This window comes from Schistocerca nitens, chromosome 2 (assembly GCF_023898315.1).
Source record: "Schistocerca nitens isolate TAMUIC-IGC-003100 chromosome 2, iqSchNite1.1, whole genome shotgun sequence".
NCBI lineage: Eukaryota > Metazoa > Arthropoda > Insecta > Orthoptera > Acrididae > Schistocerca > Schistocerca nitens.
In genome coordinates, this window is record NC_064615.1 from 579,923,040 (window position 1) to 579,946,205 (window position 23,166).

General features: G+C 42.1%; 1 protein-coding gene across 3 annotated transcripts in view; it reads right to left on the minus strand.

Moving 5' to 3' along the window:
- The window catches only part of LOC126236636 (glycerol kinase-like), a 280,730-nt gene that overhangs the window by 191,867 nt on the left and 65,697 nt on the right, over positions 1 to 23,166 (minus strand). For 2 of the 3 annotated variants that reach the window (XM_049946086.1, XM_049946085.1), the window contains one exon: positions 14,790 to 15,037. The gene's annotated coding sequence lies outside the window, so the exon portion shown is untranslated. Of the gene's footprint in view, positions 1 to 10,886; positions 11,074 to 14,789; positions 15,038 to 23,166 lie in introns of those variants that run through there. The other variant, XM_049946089.1, reaches the window with a different exon arrangement.

Consider the following 23,166-nt stretch of genomic DNA (forward strand, 5'->3'; position numbering starts at 1 on the left):
TATTCAACATGGTGCGGTTACTGTCAGGGTTCCTCCGAGCCATAATCCTTAGGGAGCGGTTATCCACTGCACTAGTAGCCTTTGGGCGGTCTGAGCGAGGCATGTCATCGACAGTGCCTGTCTCTGTATCTCCTCAATGTCCGAACAACATCGCTTTGGTTCACTCCGATACGGCTAGACACTTCCCTTGCTGATAGCCCTTCCTGGCATAAAGTAACAATGCGGACGCGATCGAACCGCGGTATTGACCGTCTAGGCATGGTTGAACTATAGACAACACGAGCTGTTTACATCCTCCCTGGTGGAATGACTGGAACTGATCGGCTGTCGGACCCCCTCCGTCTAATAGGCGCTGCTCGTGCATGGTTGTTTACATCTTTGGGCGGGTTTAGTGGCATCTCCATCAATCAAAGGGACTGTGTCTGTGATAACATCCACAGTCAACGAGTATCTTCAGGAGTTATGGGAACCGGGGTGTTGCAAAACTTTTTTTGACGTGTGTATAAAAATACCTGACCTAGGCTTACCTCGAGCCCTGATTCAGATATAGGAACGGTAAATGGACGATTACGACTTACTTTGAGTATTCTGGCAAGGATCACTATCGTTGTCAAGGAACTATTATAGGAGATTCTTCTAAGAGGATGATAGCGATAGAAATCATAGGAGTGGTGCTAGATCCGTAACCGAAAGGTTTAGTCAGCACACAGTCTTACGGGCATGCTCAGTTATCTTACATGAGAATCTCAAGAAGAAGGAAAAGTTCTTTGTGCGAAAAACTATTTAGCAGGTTTGTGCTGCCTTCTTCGTATAATTGACAGAAGGAATACATGGAGGGAGGGAGAGTTCATACAGTCGTTTTATCGTGCTACATTCCTAAGTGGAACAGGTAAGTAGTTTAATAACACTACGGTGGACTTTCTACCATACGCTACGTGGTTTACTGAGTATACGGGCAAATGTAAATAATAATAATAATAATAATAATAACAATAACAAAAATAATAGTAATTCCTCCCCTTTTTGGCCAAGTATGGATCACGTGACTATTTTAGTTCCTTTCGTTGGTTTCTCCATGTTTGGAAAGCGCTTGTGTTCCGCAACTTTGTACTGAACTGCTCCAATTGCCAAAAGGTTCTTAATTTTATTCCACGACTGGTTTTGGCTTTTTTTTTAAATCCGTTTTCTAGTGGAACCTGTAACTTATTTTATCAGCGACCTAATCCCCCATCAGATTTTCCTTTCACAGGCGTAAGATCTAGTCCACCTTGTACACGCCCGCAGTGTGCAGAGTATCTAACTTGACCTTAGTGCAGTCAAAACATTCCGATTCTTTCTTACGCTGCAGAAGAAGACCTGGTCTCTAACCTTACTAAGATGTTTTTCTACTGAGTCGCTCCAGATTCCACTAGAAAATGGGTTCAAAATACAAGCCGAAACCGATAGTGGAGTAAAATACAACACTTTTTTAGCAACTGGAGCGGTTATTCACCGAAGTTATTTATTCTCATTTGCTGTTTTATTTTCCTCTAATACTCTACCATATTTTCACCACGTGCCCTTTTTTCCTATCTTCAGATAACTTACATCTGTTTTCTTCGTGCTTCTGCCTTGGAATCCTTATCCTCCTACTTCTGTTTTTGTGCATTTCTAAATCTGCACTTGTCGGACCCAGCTGCTTGTTAATTGCTTTTTCCAGAGATATTTTGTTTTGTCAACTAAGTGTAATTTTTCCAGTATAAATGTCCAAAAATCTGTCTTCTATCCTTAGTGTTTATTTTTCCTCTATTTTGATGCATTTCCTAGTTTCTGCTTGATTCCACGTTTCCCTGATTCTTACTGGGCCTAAAAGTTTCCTGGCGATTCTCCTTGCTAATGTTTACAGTTCGTCTTATTTATATTTTAGTTCAAAATGTTCATATGCGAATCCTGCCTCGGGCATGGATGTTTGTGATGTCCTTAGGTTAGTTAGGTTTAACTAGTTCTAAGTTCTAGGGGACTAATGACCTCAGCAGTTGAGTCCCATAGTGCTCAGAGCCATTTGAACCATTTTTTGTTCATATGTGTGTGAAATCTTACGGGACTTAACTGCTAAGGTCTTCAGTCCTTAAGCTTACACACTACTTAACTTATCCCAAGGACAAAAACACACACACACACACACACACACACACACACACACACACACACACACACACACACACACACACACCCGAGGGAGGACTCGAACCTCCGCCAGGACCAGCCGCACAGTCCAAGACTGCAGCGCCTTAGGCCTATATTTTAGTGATTGAGATTCATTTTTGTAGAGGCTTTCTACTTTCCCTACCGTATTTGCAACACATTACATTTGTGTTCCTTGCTACGTACTTTTTACTGTACGCATTTTTTTTAATTATTCCATACGCCGTTTTCATTTATTGCAGATTTTTCTAACACTTTTTCTTTAATTATCCTTGCTATATCGTTGAAATTCTTTAACTTTTCTGTTTGAACAACGTCTGTAAAAAAGGTTGGTGTATTTTTTTGTTAATGATAATTTTTGCATTGCTCTTTTGGCTATCCATTATTAATTTATTACTACACCCTTCATCCAAAGACAGGCATACCTTCTGCCGCTCCTTATGCATCTAGCTACATAGATACCAATTTATGGCGGTGGTAGCGTGAAATTTAAACGCTTGAAAATACATGCTCTTCCACTGGAGAGGGCACTGATAATCGAGACGTAAAAACCATGTGATTCATAAAAAAACTGCCCCACTTTATGTGGCTGGCAGCCCGTTAGTACTCTTACGGTGATTACGATCTGGCTTTTAAGAGCGGTGAGGCATTTCTGATAAGAACGGAGCCAACAACCACTCAAATGTTGAGACCTTGCAATTTTTTACATAGTGTATGGTGCTGCAGAAACTCTGAAGAGAATAAGATGATGCAGCGACTAACTGACCATTTAGATTCTCCGTTTCGGTAACTAGTTCGAGAATTCTTCAGCCATTAAAACTGCAGCAGTACAAGTCAGGGACGGGCTACTAGTGATGAATTCATGTAGTCACTTCGTCACCGGAACTTTTTACAGAAATTTAGAATTATGGGGATATCACAAATAGAGAATATCACGCACGTGACAAGATTATCTTGTGTCGTACCTTCTCTCTGGCCGTTAAGCGCCCAGATTGTTTCCTCCAATATCCACAACACTGGAATACTTTAAACTTAGTTTGAATTCTGCTACTTTAATGTCACAAAACATTGTGCTGCCATTTGCGATAGAAATACTAACATCGATTCTATGCGCCAGTCGTATCTGAGGGCACCTTTATAAGGCAAGTGGGGACGAATAACGCTGTCTGAATTTAAATATAAGACTTTCTTCCTGGCACAACATTAGAGAATCAGTTGAAGAATCGAGATCAACAACAGAGCCGCTCGAGACGGAAGACAAGCTTGGAAGGGACAAGAGCGAACATGAAAACAGGCCGTGGATTTCTTTAACGAATCATGCAGCCAATCATCATACGCGACTCAGGCAAACCACGGCATCCCCAAATCCAAACCTTTCCCCTCGTGAGGGAGTCCCAGCTGAATTTTTTATTCCAACTTCCATCACATGTACGATCTTTAACTGTCCAATGCAGGCAGCTGCACGATATTACTAATGCCATCGGCCCACAGAGCGACTCTAAAGCCACTCGTTGCCACGGGAGTTGGTAACGTGTCTGCAGCGAATCACTTCCTCTGTAGTTAAATAGGGATCTGCAAACAGCGTGAGTGCAGAGTGACTCACCAGTCAATCGCTTGCAACGCGTTGCCAACCAGTTGCTACCGACTCGGCGCCCGCGTTGCCAAGCGATCTGAGTTGCGTCGGTCATTGGACACAGCTCTGTATTGGTTTAATTTGAAGATGAACGAGCCGTTTGTGAACATCTGCTTTGTACCGGAGATCGACAACCATCCTATTAGATACAACTACAAGATCCCAGACTACCGAAAGAGAGTTTTGACAGAGAAAGTGGGGCGTGGAATGGGAAAAAATTTCGAATGACATGTGGAGTGTACTGTACATCTATTGTTTAGAAGAAGATTCCCGGTAAGCCAATGGATGCAGATGTGCAAAAAAGATTGTAAACCATGTCGACAGTATTTTGTGAAACTAGCGGCCTTGGCCTTTTCCGTTCGGTAAAATTACACAGTCAAATGGAAACGAACAGTGAAATGCCACAATGTCCGATACGTATAAATATATTGGTGTTCACATACAAATGATTTAACGAGCACGAACATCCAGCACCACATTTCCGTGTATATAAATCTCAAGATATTTAGGTTTTCAAAATGATGCAGGTCATGATGTGTTATGGCGGAAGAAATCAACTGCACCAAATTACTGTAGCACTGTTCAGTCGTTCTATAAAAAACTATGCATTTCGAATAAGTCTGCTACACCTCCTTGGCTGTTACTTGCAGCATGTTGTTTATATCTCTTTGGATGTGCGAAAGAATCCAGAATTTTTTTTTTTGTTTTCTTATTAAACAGAGAACATCTTCCTCTGAGCTTGAACCTGTTGCCGATAAACCGAGTGTAACAAGAAGATGCTCTCCTCTACGCTTGCAACCGCAGTTTTTCATTTCTGAGTTGCCCCGTGTGCAGAACTGCTTTGCTAGCTATTTGGCAACCAGTTGCAGGTGAAGGTAGCTTGCCCATTGCGTTCTTTTACAGTCCCTCCGTGTCCGGACAGCTTAATAGTTAACAAAACTGATACAACCTACGAAAGAGCACACAAGGAAGAGGTCTCGTATCTCGACAAACTCAAGACAAAAGGAAAGATAACGTATTCACGCCAGATTTTGCACTGTCATGTATGAGGCTTCGAATTCTTTGCCGATAAAAAGTACAAACTGATAGATCACATCTTCGAAACCATTCCCAAACTCTCACCGTATGGATGATTTTGTCAAACAATTGAAGTGACATCTTGCCTCCTGTGCGCACAGTATCAGGGCAAGTACATACATCGTATACACTTTAATGCACTCACCCCTAGGATACGCCACACCACCACCGTGCAATATCTTCAACGAGGAAGAGCCCGCAAGTTTCTTTAGGTACGCCATATCCAGCTGAAGCCATTATGCGAAACAGTCGCAGACAGTTTTTCTGTGGTTTACTGGACCAGTCAAGATGCGACAGGGTGCCAGACTGTTGGTCAAACCAAGAACGTATGCGTGCAGCCCTGTGAACTTTGGTGTGGTCATCTCATCTTGGAAGACAGGAGTATCCTAAGCACACTCATCTTTAAGTACAATAAATGGCAACACTTCGTCACCGAAAAATGTTGAAATAAACAACCTGGTTCTTGTTCGCGGTAACCATTATGAATATTGGCCCACGTCATGCAACATAAACCACCCCTCAAAATACAGGACCACTTTCGTCCTGAACTACATCCTACACAGACTGCCAGTTAAGCGTCTCCTGCTAGGCACTGACGTCTGAAATCACTTACCGTCACAGAAATGCACACAGCGTACACGATCAAATTTGTCAAGCTGGTGGCTAATTAAATATTCAGTTTAACAATTATCTGGCCAACTCATCGATTCGGTCAGTTATTTCTCCGTATTCCCAATCTGGCGACGATGTATTAGCACCATTTCACATCTGTCCCAGTAGATTGTCCTGACATCCAAATACTGTTTTAATCATGAACCAAGCCACTATAGTAGCACGCTAATATCATTTTCAGTGAACGCCGCTTGTCAAGAACGGGATATTACCGAAAGAACAACGTAAGTTTGGTATCTGTGTCAGCCCTCGGAGCTTGTTATATTGTGTGCAAACAAAAATGCCCAACTGACGCCCCCGCAAGTAGTCTGCGGAAATGTGTCGCGTGGGTTGTAAACCATTACAGACTATTCAAGCAACACTGCCAGAACCGTGATATAGTGTTCCTGATCACCCCCACTCCTCCACCTATAAATGCCACCAAACACAGTCGGATTGTCAAGTTATATTGTTGTCACATACTGAGTAACATCATAAAACAGGGCGATTATTACGATGCGCATTCAGCTCGAGACACAGTTACTCGTTTCGGCCAAGAAAACTTTGCTTTAGGCTGTTTTTACTAGCTTCACTGTTGAAACTTGTATTGCGACGTATTAGTTATGTCAAGTCCAAGACAAACAAGGAAGCACGTGAAGATTCTGTAGATCTTCGTGCATGACACAACGAAGAGATCGAAGAAAAAAAAAAAAAAAAAAAAAAACAGTCCGCAGCTCGTGGTCGTGCGGTAGCGTTCTCGCTTCCCACGCCCGGGTTCCCGGGTTCGATTCCCGGCGGGGCCAGGGATTTTCTCTGCCTCGTGATGACTGGGTGTTGTGTGATGTCCTTAGGTTAGTTAGGTTTAAGTAGTTCTAGGGGACTGATGACCATAGATGTTAAGTCCCATAGTACTCAAGAGTTATTTAAGCAAAAACAAAAAATACCACCAGAAGATCGATTTTGCAGGTCCGAAACAGGTCATGGTCCATCTTTGCATTAAGATTTAAATGAATTTTGTGGTAATATCTTTTTCTAAAGTCAAATTGCTAATGTATTATTAGAGCTACGTTCTTCTACTAGTGCAAGATAAAGCGTCCATTAATTTTGCTTCTAAGATGAATTGTAAACTATTTCTGAGGCTTAAAGGCATTTTCGACGAAGTTCTCTGGTGTGAAAGTGTGTTTTCTTTAGAATATTTAAAAAATCAAAGTATCAATTTACACAGAGAAACATTTAATTTTGTTACTTGACTTTTTTTTAAATTTGGAATCTGAGATTTGTCCCTATCGTGGCCCAAGTGCGAGATTTAGTTTAGTAGCAGCGGCGAACAAACGTGTGGCAGAACTCCCGATGTAACATACCCTTTCTTTTCAATACACACAAAAAAATAAAAAATAAAAACAAAAAAAAATCAGTAAGTGGCTTCGTCGCAAGTACAGCAACTTCCTGGACAGGAAACAACACTGGCGCGCATTTTGGTCGATGTAATCAACTCTTCACAGCAAATTAGTTCCTATCGGCATTTCATGATTGATTAGCGCTGTATACCGCGCCCAACACAGGCAGAACGTTCGCAAGATAAAACTTACGAAATGTGTATATAATAACTACACAACGTCGATCAACCCAAAGATCAGTTAATATTTGTAGCAAAAAGGGTGCACTTGTTCTATGGTCACTACGTGCCGACACTTTTTAGACAAGGAACTCGTACGCAGCCCCTTTAATTTACAAACAATTACATTATTTATATTTTCTTCAATTAAGTAGTTGTCGTTCGCGCGAGCGCGTGATTGCTATGTCATCAGACAACTACATGCTCCTCCAATCACTTTACACCATAAAATCTGCGTTTTCGACCAAAAATTGCAGTTTCACATGGCAAATACATACACATGTGCCCACAAGTGAGAGCAAACGTAAAGAAACGATACCTATGAAACATGAATTGCACGACTGCAGTTTGTAATTTCGGAAGACGTACATATCTAAATCAATATTATTAACGGCGAGATTTATGTGGGATCTAGGCACATAGACCTCAAGGATTTATATGAATACTGGAGGCCTGAGAATCTTCATCCGAAAAAAAGTCGCATTGTACATACTCATTTACGTCCTTTTTTAGAAACCATACAGTTACGCGTCTTTTCCATTCGGTTACGGATGGCTTGTCTCATTAGTAATTACTGGCTTCGAATTTCAGTCCCGAGAGTAATGTTACGTGCTTTCACTGTAGGTCGAGTGACTGTCCTAGTCTAGACGGTAAGAATCCGCTGGGACTTGAAAACAGGCGTTTCGAACTGTAAAGGAGCGGAGACACGTAATTTGCAAACAACCTCAAGCATACTGTGAAATCTGGGAAAGCTTTCGGTGTGCCAGTGCTCAGAAGGCTTCCCACGACGTCTCTAACTTTTCAGATTATGGATTTCGCAAAATTCTTCGAATGATTTTCTTAGGCTGCCTTTGACTGATACATTATTAAGTAGAAAATGATTAGGCTATTAGCTGCTGAGGAGGCTGAACCTAGAGATTGCCTCTGAACGAGAAACAAGCCAGTCTTTATACCGTAACAGTGCTGAGTGGGTAAAACACAAAGTTGAACAATTAAGGTGATTTCCTTGGAACATGTTAAATCTGGCAGACGATTGTGGGTCCTGTAAGATGGAAGCAAACAAGTCTAGCGGGGCCAGGAAGGGAGCTTTCAACACGAGTTTTGATTTTCATTTTCCTAGCGTTGGTGTCTTTGATTTTACAGCAGCACTTTTGCATTTGATCCGGGAGCTAACAGATGAGCTGCTAGACGAAGAACCAGACTTGTCGAGGTTTAATAGAGGTTTAACAGACTGCACTATTTCCGTGAAAACTCGATTGGTGCGATTTCCTGTCCGTTGCATCTTAATTGCTATCCAGTCTTTGCATTTGTGCATTTTATGTGGAAGTCGCAAGGAACCGGTTCGAGGTAATGTGTTAACTGTTAGCGGTGAATTTTTGTTAGGGCCGTGCTCTGAGCTTGAAATGTTTCTAAGAGCAGTCATATCGTTACAAAGCTTATTTCATCAGCGTAGAGCGATGATAGTTTTTAAAAGTGTCTCTCCGGGTAACTCGAGGCTGGCGTCATTTACAGGTGTAGCAGTAACCAGAATTGATCTAGGTACACCTATAAAGATTTTCTTAATCAGTAGGCGGCGGCATACGTCGCACGATTTAAATAATGCGCCACACACTGCTAAAAGCGCGTGGGTTCTACCAAGACCACTCTTGGAGAGCGAAGAAACAGTATAATATGGCTAGTTTTGGAGTAAACTAAACCAAATTAAAATCACCGATGACAGTTCCCCTTCTTACCTACATAATAAACGGAAACAAATTTCTGAATGAATGTGATGCAAGTTAAAGAGAACTGCTGTCTCTAAAAAATGTACTGTCTATTGGGTGGCATTATTACACATATAAAATTCCAGTTCAACAAAATAAAAAGTGAAGAAATAAAACAGTATGAAATCACAATTAGCAAAGCGTTGCAAGACAGCCAGTAAACAACATACAGGCTGATTACTGAATTCTTCGTTTTCGGATAGTTTTTTTAATCATATTCTTTATTCGAAGCTGTTTATTTCCTCCCGATGAATGTAGAAGTGACACGGATGACTATAACTCACATTGGATACACAGCTTGAATACGGTAGGAGGAAAAGAAGAACTGACCTTTTGATTACAAACCATGCAAGCGCCTAAGAACGTGACAGACGGAGCCAAACCTAAAGTCTCTAAAAATTATGGCGACTACTATAGAACTGTGACCGGCCAGGTGCAGAAGCCACAAACTTCACACACAAAAACTGTAGATGTTCAAAGCGAATTTTTCACTGAGGACGTAAGAAGGACGCCGTCTGATGTATTACACATTATTAATGATTTCATGTGAGGAAACGACTGTTTACGTAGATTCATCTAATGTCTATAAAAAGCAGACCGCTTACTGGAATTAAGTAATATGGCAGTATGCCCTTTCTTTAGAAATAAAACATCACGATTAATGTTAGTAGTATCTTTTATCGGTTTTCGCCCGAACTGAGTTTCCCTCGAAACAGAACTACGCGCAAATCAGAACAGATGAATGTTCTTTAGATCTGCGATTCAGGGGGGAAAAAATCATTCTGCTAAAAATTCCTAGGTCCAATATTATAGAAAGTGAAAGAAATCACTTTAGATGTTAATACCCGAGAGAGATCTTCAATCGACAACCTTGTGCAACGAAACACTCAGCTGCGACAAAGTGAGGTGAGCCAGCTGCTGATCATACCTGCACGCCTGATTAACGACAGTTTAGTCTCCCACAACTCTCTAGGTCAGTGAGTCCCAAATTATTCCTCTGACTTTGAGAATCCTGGTACTTTGAGGGAACAACTTATTTATTGTTGAGTAAACAATATTTTTCGATGCGAGAAAAACTTGTTTTAATCAGTGATTACTTCATCGTTAAATCATAACTAATAACACAGAAATTTGAATGCAGGGTTATTCTGAATGATGGACCCATTTTCAAAACTTCGTATTTATTCAAGTACAGATCCAAAATGAGCTTTATGCCAATGAAAAGAGGAAGTTTCAAAGCTTTTTTCATAATGTTTGATATCAATTTAATAATTAGAACTGAGATGAATATTATAAATGTTAAATGTGGCCACCATTGGCTGCACGGCCAACATCGACGCGGTAGTATCTGCTGTTACTGTGTGCACGGCAGCGGTGAGCCGGTTCCGCAAATTGTTCAGAGCGGTTGGTAGAGGCGGGACGTAAACAGCTTCCTTCACATAACCCCAGGAGCCAGGTTCTCAAGTCCCCAGCGACCGATCCAGCGCTCAGGAAGAGAGTCATTCAAAAAGCCTCGTACATCACGGTGCCAATGGGGCGGAGCTTCATCCTGTTGGAAAATGAAATCCTGGGAATCTTCCATAACTTGATGGAACAGCCATTGATCCGACATGTCCAGGTACGCGATTCCCGTTACAGTTCTTTCCGCAACGAAGAATGGTCCGTGAACCTTTGTACGGGATACGGCACAGAGCACGTTGACCTTCGGTGTATCTCTTTCGTGTTGAACTGGTAAATGTGGATTTTCCAACCCCATATGCGAACATTGTGTCTGTTGACTTTTCCACGAAGGTGGAACGTCGCTTCATCGCTAAAAATTACACGCTGTATAAATGCGTCATCCTCCATCTTTGCTAGGGCATAACCACAAAATCCGAGACACTTCTCTTTGTCATTGGGATTGAGAGCCTGCACACGTTGTAATTGGTAGGGCTTTTGCAGCAAACGTCGCCTCAGAACTTACCATACAGTTGGTTGGGGTATTCCAAGTTCTCGACTGGCTCTGTTGGTAGGCTTACTGGAACTGCGCACAAAACTTTCTTGAATCCGTTGGATATCACCCTTGGCACACGCGGTCGACCTGTGCTTTTTCCTTTGCACACATTCCCAGTCTATTTAAATTTCTTAAACATTTTGCGAGTTGGTGGTTGAATACCGAATTTGGTACGAAATGCTCGCTGCGCTGCAATGTGTAACTCACTTTTCTGGAACTCAAGAACGCAGAAAACCTTGTACTTCACAGTCGCCATTTCACTCACAACTGACAGTGAAACGGAACGACGGCCCTTTTGCCGCGCGAACTCTACCGGCCGCTTCTGAAACCATCACCGCCTACCGCTGCCCGCCAAAAACGTATAAACTTCCTCTTTTCATTGGTATAAAGCTTGTTCGTTTTGGATTTGTACTTTAATACATACGAATTTTTGAAAACTGGTCCATCATTTAAAATATACCTGTATTTTTTAAAAATAATTGGTATCCTCAAAATGCTGGGGAAAAAAGTCACGTTATTAATAGTTTTTCGCGGAGCACTTATTCACTTCTGTGGAACACAGTTTGGGGAAACCTGCTCTAGGTAACTGCTGGGTAGGTTACCACCTCTGCTTAACACCGTTACAGAAAACAAGGGTTAAAACACGGGGGAAAAAAAATCACGCTTTTCGCAGACATAACTTTCCCTTCCATCTTAGTTCAAGTGATTATAGGATTGATACGCGGCCACGAATTTTAATAAATGCTGATTACTGTACCATCGTCGATTTAGTCGTACGTAAGAAAAAGAAACGTAAGACTTCGTAAAAAAAAATTCACACAAACTCTTGATTGTCACATGTTTTGTCTTATAAATTGGGCCATAATATATGAGCGGACTAAAAAAGCAAGTTACAGTTTACAGTTGGTTGTGACAGGCTATATTCAATGCTGCAATACACTCAAAAGTGAGGCAGATACACCACAGTATTTGTTCAACATAGTCAGCCAGTCTTCGTAAACGAAGACTCCAAAAGTTCTACCAATCTTTCAATTTTTCGACGGTAGAAATCCACTCCGCGTGAACGTCCTCATTGTTGGAAAATCTGCAATTGCTGCGATTCAGTTCCTCGATTGCCAGAACACTGTTGTCTGTGGTCGATGTCACCATGCATTTGGTCCGTACACTGCCATAATTACACGGTGAACCTGTCTGTAATTTAGACGGTTTGCCCACAAGAATCGTACTGTCTCGCATACTTCCACTTTGGAGCACGTTTCCAACTGTCACTCCATTTACTTCCCACACTGTGGTGCACCTGTAATCCGTACTACAGCAGAACTGGGTATGCAGGAAACCCATAACGTATCCTCTTCTGTCAATGCGCCTCTTGATGCGCAGCCGGCCGCTGTGGCCGAGCGGTTCTCGGCGCTTCAATCCGGAGGTTCGAATCGTCTCTGGCATGGATATGTGTGATGTCCGTAAGTTAGGTTTAAGTAGTTCTAAGTCTAGGGGACTGATGACCTCAGATGTTAAGTCCCATAGTACTTAGAGCCATTTGAACCATTTTTTTGATGCGCAATGGTCTTGGCGTGGGACGACACGTGTAACTTACTTTCTGAAGCCCCTCCCTCGTACGTATAACTTAGGGGGGGGGGGGGGCGTCATGGTGGTAACAAACTGCACGTTTGTAACAAAGTTTATGACAACTGATGCAAGGCCGTACTGAATTGGTCGATGCAAAGAATTCACAGTTGTTAGTTGGCTAGGAGATGGTTTCTCAAATGCAATAACGAAAAGGGAAAAACAACGGAAATCATGTGTAAATTGCAGTGAATACCCTACCAGATAACAAGCATTACTCACTGCTGTACAAGTCTGTACTGAACGGCCTCGGTTCCATTCGGCATACTCATGAAGGCCGACCGGAAAATCTGAAAGTTAGCAAGCGATAAATTTGAACGGTAGACGGTGGTTCTAGTCACTTCCAAAATAAGTTGTATGAAGCAAAGACATCCATTTGCCATACTTCCTGCAGAGGGCTCAAACGCTTAGGGTTAGCGAGGGAGAGCACCAACAAATGTGGACCGTCGTGGGGAAGGGAATAGCTTGGAATCTCTTCAAAGGATTAGTTCCGGCATTCGCTGGAAGCAACTGAGGGAAACAGTAATAAAAGTAAATCAGCATCTCCGGAACACCCTTCACTTCCAGAATAAGAGTTTTTTTCTTGACCACTGTACAGACTGACGGTACCCTACTGAAGCAGCTCCGATAACGTCGGCCCAAAACAAGCTTTACATATTTGAGAGAGACATTTGAAAAGCAACCTCTGCTACTGCAAACTCTTCGATACGTGCCAAATGTTCTCAATACTTATGCTCTGTGGCGAATAAAATTGTAAGCTCTTACTATTCGAGCAACGTTGTTCCAGCTACAGTGATGACGAGCCAAAGGCAGTTCGACAACATAGTAGTTTTCAAAACATGTTCGTACAGAATAGACGAAAATTAGACTTTCCCGTCTCGTCTATAACGGCGTCCTTAATTACAACACGAGGGGCGGAAGAGAATGATGTTCTTGCCTTCCTCCGACCCGTGGCGACGGACTGTCAGGCACTTATGGAAAAAGACCTTTTTACTAAGTAAGAATCAAGGTGCAAACTTAAGTCTTTCACATATAGCAGAGGTGGAAATCACGGTATGACCGACAGGCAAATACCAGATCCAAACGATCCAGTTTTTTCAAGAGCTCTCTGCAAGATACTCTTGTATTAATACAAGATATAATTCTTATCCAGGCGATTCATTAATTCTAGGTGTGGATTTTCCGATTGAGGTTGTGATCTATCTGTGGTACTAAAACTTAACAGTTACTACGTGCTGTACTTCATCGTTTGAGAAACTTACTTTTATCCCTTGTGGATTTCAAGAAGTAGTACTGGACTGTATGTACTACTTGTCAGCATTCAGTGATACTTCATTTACCTTGAACCATCCGTTCATTAGCTGCCTTTTCAATAAGGTGACTGGTACTATTTTTTATTCCAATACTTGTATCATCTGCAGGAAGTACAAAATTTGCCTCTTCTGAATAAGCAAATGGAAGATCATTTATGTATATCAGGAACAAGATGGGACCCTGAATCTAATCCCGTCAGATGGCTTCAAATTCGCCATGCGACTTCCATAGAGCGAGTGCACATTGCTCTCTGTCAGCTGTAACACATTGCTCGCACATAACTTACCCGATTTGGGAAAAGACTCTGAATTTGTGAAAACTGACAAATTTTAACGCAGGACTTAAAGCAATGGGTAATAATAAATCACCTTCTTAATGTAACAAGTTTTCACTTTTTTTGTAAAAAAAAATAAAATAAATAGAAGTTGCTTTTATCCACCATAGTAATGAATACCAGTAATTCGTTTGCAGACAATTACGTTAGTAAAAGCAATTAAGTACGTTACTAACGTCTATGGTTCAAGCCACTGACAAGTTAGTGGAGGAATGAGTTCTTAATTGAAAATAAGGGCTAGTACCACCAAAATTTCTCCACTATCGGTCTCAGCCGTCAGGCCATTTCAAAGTGTTCAGAACTGAAGAACAGGGGGACCTCTGCCACTTGGAGTGCGCCAGAGGGCGTTCTTCAGTTGCGAATACTAGGAAACGGCCCGAGTGCAGAGACCGGAAGTGGAGAAATTTTGGTGATACGCGTGCTTCGCTCCAATAAAAATATTACTGACATTTGCGGATGCTCTGTGTCCAAAGGTTAATCTGAATCCTAAATGTACACTGATTGCACCTGATTCGTGCAAGGAGGTGACATGCGGACCGACTTCTGTACACACACACACACACACACACACACACACACCAGCGTTAGCGCTTGCAGCCGACCTTGCTGTGTCCCGCCGCCGGTTCTGGCTCGCACGTGGTCGGCGTCCTGCGTCGGCAGCGTGCGCGCCACAACTGACGTGGCCGCCGCAGCGGCAGGGACCGTCGGCGATACAACTGCCCCCACCGGGACCACCAGCAAGCGCCCAGTAGCGTCGCGTTGTTTACGCTGGCGCCGCGCCCGGCACACGACGCTCCTCCTCCGGTGCTCTCTCCTCGTAACGAACCATCACTTCTAGCTCTTTATTTTTCTGAAACAAAACCAAACAGAAGACTCTGTCATCTACACCAGTCACTAGCTGTCAGGGGCGTTGGAGGAATCGCCCAAGACATGATACAAAAAGCGAGTCAAACACATCAGTTTGCTTAAAGCCCAACAGTGAAAGCCAGGTTTAGTATACGGCAAGTACTACTATAGCGTAGGAATTTTGGAAGTAGCAATGATAGAGTTTACTGATAACCGAAGAAAATTTCAGAACGAATGTTCATAAAGGTTGTACGGTAAATTTTTCACACTGCTGACAACTGAAAGAACACGAGAAGTGTCGTTGGACATTTAAGTACATTGACATTATCTGCTCTAGCATATACTTAACTCTGTGGTGCGTGAATTTCACTGCAGTGGACAACTATTAATGGTCAATTCTCTAGCGCAAGGTTTCCCAACGTGTGGTCCGCGGACCCCTTAGGGGTCCACCGGCTCTTTCTAGGGGATCCGCGGCCACCCTTCACCAAATCGTGTAAAATAATGAGTAAAATTATTGGATAAAAATGTGAAAATCAAATTCATCACTTTTTTGTTTCGTGTGAAAAACTTGTGTACTTTTACTTCAGATCGTCTTCCCAAGCAGCCTTTGCGGTTCCTAAGTGAAAACGCATACACAGTTTAGTGCCGGAGAATGCGGCTTCTCTGATCGACTGTACCGCAACAATACGGGGGTCGCTTTGTGCGCCGGCTCAGGGCGCTAATGCGCAGAAACCTTTTACGCATGCGCGGAGCGAGCTTTGTCGACCAATCACAGCGCTCGGTGGCACGTATGCGGCCGCTGGCATCATTAAATGTTAATTTGGCTTCGTCAGTGCACTATGTATTTCATAAGTCGATTTTTGACCTTAAGTTGTTTTCATTCATCTCTAAACCAAAGACTATTGGGGACTGGGGGGGGGGGGGGGGTCATTGGGAACATGGCACTTGCATTAAGAAGCTTTCAGTTCCCATGGGCTTCGGTCTGAAATTTAAAGTTACTGTGCTCTTGACTGACTAGGGGTCCGCCATGGATTTTCGACTGAAGAAGGGGTCCGCCAGCTGAAAAGGTTGGGAAGCCCTGCTCTAGCGGTTTCAATCAGTCATGAGGCTGCAAATGCATGCAGGACACAACACCAGTAGAGAGTGCCTACTGCAGTGAACTGTGTACATTTGCAGCCTCAGGACTGATTGAAAACGTCAAAGAAGCGACCATTAACAGCTGTCCACTGTAGCGGACACTATGCGCCACGGGGTTAAAGGCAATACAAAACGTTCTTCCGTGCATCCTTGACGTCGATGTTCCATTCCACTGACGGTTTGTGTGAATGCCGCTTTTTGAAACGCATTGTGGAGTGTTCCGATGTACCGTTCCATGGCGTTCAATGTGAGTCGACCTTGAAAATTCGAGATATGAAGCCAGTAGCCTATTAGCAGGCAAGCTTTTTCCAGTTGTATGCCACAGGTCCAAGGGGTGACAGCATCGTAGAGAGTGAGTAATACTGGCACTGAACCAATGTAAAGAGGGTTGCCCCATTAACAACGGAACAGCATACAGGTATTTTGCTTATGCCTACTGAAGGTGTGAACCTACTGAAATACGTCTCAAGGTGAGGATTCGACATGACGATATCCGTCTTTCCAACCAAAGATCAGTAATCAGCTGGCAGAAAGTTCAGTGTCTTACTACTTGCTTCTGTTTGGAAGTGAAGAGTGGTTTCTCTTGTTTCTCAGTCTTCAGTACTAATTTAATGTTTGTTACTTATTCGTCTGTTTTACGAATGTTAGGTTCTGCGTCAAATATTAGTAATGTACAATAGCTCATCCAGTTATATTCGTATAAAAGCCCCAGTTCTTTTGACTATCATAACAGCTGTAGATATTTTTAAATAATTCGCGTACCTGACTGTTTCTTCCCAATTAATGAAATCAGTCTTGGGTCTGTGCCTATTGTGTGTGAATGTAGGGGGAAGGGGGGCCACATTTCCCAAAACGCTAGAAACCGCGTTAGCCGCGGTCGACAGCCTGTGGCGACGATGCGAGTTGGCCCTTCGGGCGGCGGCTTTGCACTCCACGTAGAATTGTCGTCGTCTAGACACGTCTGTATAGTCTGATATTCACGCAAGGTTGAGTACTCGTCGTACACCTGTCTACTACCAGATTAAGAACACTTCGAGGAGTTGTCCATCGCTGACATTACGAACGATCCAGTAAGAGACACTTCACCAGTTGGGACTGCGGCAGTTCTCCTTGCTACACGCTGACTTTCACAGAGAACGGACATTTTACACTTGTCGGGCAGCCATCGACACGGCAGAATGTACACGCTCGTGGCACGAAAAGCCATATGGCGGTTTTCACATATACGGGGTACGGACCGTTGCCGTTCGAACGACACACGGCAGCTGTGCCGTTAGCACGGTGACGCAATGGGATAGTGGTTAGGGGATTAGTAAACACTGGCGCCTCCAGTCTTTCAAGCACAGCGCGGCATTCGTTCTGATGTTATTTGCCGTCTTTTTGTTTTCATAACTTATTTTCGTAGGTTGTAAGGTGCCTCTTACGTGACTAAGACATTTTTACCAGTTTTAATAAATTATTGTCTCTTATTGATGTATTCACGATAGTTAGGAAATGCTGTAGTCCGTAGCCGGCCATGAATCGGAGAGCATTTCCCACGCTGGCTGGCTAGGTGACGAAGCGACCACATGTCGCGCTTAGTGGGGTGGGGCTCGGCGCTGGACCACGGCAACAAGCGTCGGCCTGGGAAATATACATGACGGGAAGCACCGCCATCTTGGCGCCAAAGTCACCGATTTTGTTTATTTATATTTAATAATTAAAGTCACTTATGACAGCATGAATACTAGGAGGAGCCTCTGGGTGTTTAAAACTATTTATCATAATTTTGCCTCGTTAAAATTCACACCCGTTCATTCACAAATGCGTATCTTAGTAAGTACAAACTTGATTGGAAATCCACGAACTGTGACGAAACTAGTAAGAGATATGGACTGCGCGCCAAAGTCGGCAGTCGGCGTTAAGAGCTCTTCCTGTCTTGTTCGATGGTAGTCATGCTCTCGGTTACAAGTAGTTTGTGACACGAGTGTTTCATTATTGATCTAATAGGAATAGAAGTGATATTACGGTATTCTGAATGTTAATTTCGAATAAATAGATACCCCAAAGTTGATCGACAGCAGTTTCAGATAATTATCTTCCACCGACAGACACATCCAAAGTGCCAATGAAGAATCTGGACGGGACGACATTTACGAGAGCTGTACCGCGCCCAGGTATGAGGAAATCCGACGACACGACCCGCCAAGGCGGGTCAAGGAAGGTCCGACTTACATTCGCAAATTCCGGGTGGAAATGCTGACCAGTTATACTGTGCGTCACATATACCACCCTCTTCGGACTCGCGGCTAAGCTGAGTAATAACAGTATCAGTTTAGAAGCGAGGGGATCTCGCAAGGTCTAAACATGGCTTGGGTCACAGGCACTGAGCGATTAATTAATTTAATGGAAGAATGGTGAGTTTCGTGGGCCAAACCTCTAAATCAGTGGTCGTCAAACTGCGGCCCGCGAGCCGCATGCGGCCCAGATCATGTTTTCGTGCTGCCCTCGACCCTCCTCGGCTTCGCACGGGTAGCATTAGTTATCTACTTGTCTGGCGTAGCGGTGTTTTGTTTACAGAAACTGCGTAGAATTGTGATTAAAGTTGGGGAAGTGATTAGGTAACTGAAAACCATCCACCACTTTCATTTAACGCGCCACTTGCCGGTGTTCAGCAGCGCTAAAGGCGTGAGCGGCCTGCTAGCCAACAATGTGAGATGTACGTCAAACGCGCCTTGTGCCCACGGCCGCTCGTTTGTCGGCTCGTTTGTCCTGCAGCCGCCTCATTGTTAGCTTTGTCTTGTCAGTCTGTCAGTCGTGAACTAAGTTGCAGTGCCCCTGAGCTATTGTGGGTCGCGTATTGAGTTTATTTTTGCTCATATTTGGTGATATAATTATTAGTGGAATAAATAATGTCTGATGTACCCTCAAGACCAATGACTAAGAGGAAAATACGTGAAGAGAAAAGAAGTGTCCAATAAATATGGGAAGAAGGGTTTTGTCTTTTAAGTGGACACAAAGAAGGTACTGCTGCTTGCTTAATATGCCGGGATACGATTGTGGGACTGAGGAGATACAATTTATTTCGCCACTACACAAGTAAACACAATTCATTTATAGTAGCTTTTCCTTTGAATTCAAATGAAAGAAAGGAAAAAATTGCTCATCTAAAATCTACCATTCGTCGTCAACAAAAGTTGGGCAATGTGAGGCTGTGACAGGAGCATCATACCAAGTATGTAATATTCTGGCAAAAAAATACGAAAGCTTTCACTGATGAAATAGTGAAGCAATGTATGATGACTGTTTCTGAAACTTTGTTTCAAAATTTCTCCAACAGTAAACAAATATCAGCTGAAATAAATAAGCTCACACTTTCAGAATCTACCTGTCTATGTCTTATAGAAGATATTTCAAAATATATGTTTGAGGCAGTAATTAACAAAGTCAAACTATACAAATACTTCAGCCTTGCATGTGATTCCAGTACAGATTTAGCTTCGATGGCTCAGTTTTCATTATTTGTGCGTTACTACACAAAAAAAATGGTTCAAATGGCTCTGAGCACTATGGGACTCAACATCTTAGGTCATAAGTCCCCTAGAACTTAGAACTAATTAAACCTAACTAACCTAAGGACATCACACACATCCATGCCCGAGGCAGGATTCGAACCTGCGACCGGAGCGGTTACGCGGTTCCAGACTGAAGCGCCTAGACCGCACGGCCACACCGGCCGGCAAAAGAATTTGATTTTGTGGATCCAATTAAAGAAGTCGGAAAAAAAACAACTTATCTATGAGCAAATGGATATCAGTATGTACAGATGATTGTCCGTCATTGACGGGCGTCAACAATGGTTTGATAGCACTGATTAAGAAGGAATGGAATTTGCCAAATTTACTCTCCATTCACTGCTTACTGCATGAAGAAAGTTTGGCATGTCAAATATCAAATACCAAATTGAAGAATGTTATTCAAACGGTTATATGCGTTATAAATTTCATTCGTGCCCGTGAACTTAATCACCGAAAATTTGAAGAACCTCCGCAGGAATTGCAAGCTTGTTACAGTGATGTTCTCCTACATACTGCTTTCAGATGGCTAAGCAAAGGAAAAGTGCTGGAACGTCAGTTTGAAAACTGAAATTATTTTATTCTTACAACGAAGTGGCAAAAGTTATCCTTAACTTGATGAGAAATGGTGGATACTTACAGCTTTTTTTGACCGATATTACACAAAAATTCAAAACACTTAAATTGGAATTACAAGGATCAAACAAGGTAATTGGGCAAATGACTAACAAAATATTTGCATTTGAAGCCAAGCTGCAATTATGTATAAATGAACTCTAAGTAAAAGATCTGTCTAATTTTCGAACTGTTGCTATGCTCATATCCGGCTTAACTATCGCCGAAACTATTTACCAAAACAAGAAAAAAATATTTGGAAGCCTATTTGGAAGAAATAAAAAACAGATTTGCAGTTGTTAGAAATATTCGGAGCTGTTTCATTCTCGTACAGAACACTTGGCATTTTGGACATGATACCAAATTATTCTGTTAATTTGGATTTCCTTAAACTAATTTGCTAAATGGAATAATCGAACTTTAGAGTGACACACAGCTTAAAGCTCTGTTTATAGAACATCGTGAAACACGATAGTACACTGAATTTTGGAAATGTGTGGCTAACAATTATAAAAATTTACGAGACTGTGCACAGTTCATTTTAACACTATTTCCTTCAACTTATCTTTGTTAAGCTTTGTTTTCAGGTACTTCATTTTTGAAGTACCTGAAAAATAAATATCGTAATCGGTCGTCCAGTCATTTAGAAGACGCAATGAGGCTTGCATGCAGCCCAAGCGACGCCGATATAGACGACATAGCCAAAGAAGTTCAACATCACAAGTCACATTAATGAAAAATTATATATTTGTATTTACGTTTGTTTTGCAGTTATAATGAATAAAAACCACATTCAATAAGAGACCTGTAACTTTCTTATATAGCCTGATGCATGTGCAGTGCATCTGTCCTTTTCTTATTTATTTCTACATTTTTTGGAAGTTTGAGATTAATGCACTTATAATAAAGTTTTTATGGCCATTTGAATAATTAATATAATATTTTAATAATACATCTATCACATCTTGCATGAAAGTACTTTGAAATAAATTTCAGGAACAACATACACTGATCCCAGATTTGTTTTTGGTAGTGGTTCAAAATTACTAATGATTCCCTCTCTTCCTCTCATCCTTCACATGCTCCTGCCTAGCTACATGTTTATTGTAAGATTATGCAAGTCATGTGAATTTTATTTTCAGAGAGATAATTAAACTGGAATGAATTAGTCAGATGCACTGTATGCTTTTTCCAGTTTATTGAAATTTGATCAGCAGCATTTTATGCAGTTTTCAACACTTGTAAACATGGTGACAGTAATTCTGTGAAAGTCTGTGAATGGCACATGTCATCATTGACTCATGCTACCACAGCGATTATTCCAATCGGTCTCAGCACTCGACTCCTCTGAAGACCGACTAAAAATGTAATTGCTGACAAGGTGACAATTACTCGTATGTCTCCTACGAATACATCCCTCATAATCTAATAGTAGTCAAGTCGGCGGACGAGTATTTAAAAATCTTTTTCCCTGTATTGCAGAATTTCAGTGTCAAACGTGGCTTATTGTTGTCAGCAACTGCACAGCAATGTTATTTGGCGAAGGAGTCACATACATCCAACAGTTGCGAGTGGTTTGTTTACGAAAGTACTATTTCAACAGGTGCTAATGTTTATAGTTTCTGAAGAAAGATAAATGATGTCTCTCCAAATCTGGTAAAGAATAAATGGTTTGCTGATCGGCTGTACCTGTCTCCTTCGTCAGATGAAACCTTTACAGGTGCCACTTGGTACAGGAGCAGATAGATTTCTTGTTGCGGTGGGAGGGGACATAATAATAGAAATGTTTTCTTGTTTGTTTCTCAGTGCTGACAAATGGGTGCGCGTGCCTCTATCTGCTGTTGTATCAATCTTAAATGAAAGTGCGTCGGATTCATGAATACGCATTATAGAGATGGTCATATGCGGTACACATTTGTTAAAAGAAATAATTAGCTCTTAAAATTGTGTGCGTGTGTGTGTGTGTGTTTTTATCCTCCACTTCTGCTCCTAAGCCCTCGGATCGATTTCAACCACATTGATACACATATTTTCAATGTGTAAAGAAATATTCTAGGGTAAGCAAAGGCAACGTCTTATTGGGGCGTGGGATGGTAATGCGGAGTGAGAAGGGGGAGGACGACATGGTCACATAGAGGGGGAGTGCGAAATGGACAGATAAAGGGGTGAAGAGATGGTGAGTGAGGGGAAAGTCGAGATGGAGGACAGAGAGTGAGGGAAGGAAAAGACAGAATAGCATAAGATTGGAATAAATACATGTATAGCCAATGCCAGGTACCTCATCTAGTATGAAATAAAATTAAGCCTGTTGCAGTTCAGTCACGTGAGTTGAAGAAAAATGACTCAAAACATGTAGAAAACAGTTGTCTCATGTAACATAATACATTTAAGTATAGGTCAATTTGCTGTTATTAACCATCTGTTCACAAAGACAACGCAGCAACAATTCGTCGGGCAATTACAGTGTTACAATTTACGGATCATTGAGGATGGCAACAGCCTGAAACAGAACATTCTACACATAGTGGTCCGAATGGTATCGACTTTAACGGTAAGTGCTAGAAAGTCAGTGGTAAACCTCTCGCTTCTTTACTATAGCTAGTCTATTGGAGATTCATAACACACCATTTATGTGGTTTGCCAGTTAATAAAAAGACCTAGAAATCTGCGGCCCGAGGTGCCACATCATATTGTTAGTTTTGGCCCTTGAGCAAAAAGTTTAACGACCACTGCTCTAGATGATTACTAGGATAAGATTTAAGAGGACAGAGAACACACAAAAATGCGTAGATCGATGTATGTAAAGGATCTGGCTGGGTATTTCACG